The sequence below is a fragment of the Alligator sinensis genome, unplaced genomic scaffold (genome assembly GCF_000455745.1).
Source record: "Alligator sinensis unplaced genomic scaffold, ASM45574v1 scaffold471_2, whole genome shotgun sequence".
Classification (NCBI taxonomy): Eukaryota; Metazoa; Chordata; order Crocodylia; family Alligatoridae; genus Alligator; species Alligator sinensis.
Genome location: NW_005842143.1, coordinates 399,557 through 399,947, shown reverse-complemented (window position 1 = coordinate 399,947; position 391 = coordinate 399,557).

The following is a 391-nucleotide window of genomic DNA, read 5'->3' as shown; positions in this document are numbered from 1 at the left end:
TGTCCTCCAACAAGAATGTGATGCTCCACATGTCTATCCTGGGAGTGCCTGAGGAAGGAGATACCCACTTGCTTGAAGAAGCTGCTGACCAGGAAGAGTTAAGTGTACTGGGATCTCATCCCTGTAGGCACAGCCAGGAGGAGGTGGGCACACTGTTGCCATCTGGGTATTTATCAGGCTTTGTGGCCACCAGCCAAATCTGAACTCCTCTTGTCTCTATTTTCCTTATCCTGAAGAGATTTTTCTCAACTCTCGGGCACATCCAGGACTTGCTGCCATCCTTGAATGGCACTACTTTGCTCCTCATCTTGCACAGTGCAATGCAGTGCTGGTTTCCCTTCATTTGCTCCCCTCAACATGTTTCTCATCAGCCCTCTTTTCTGAACTAAGT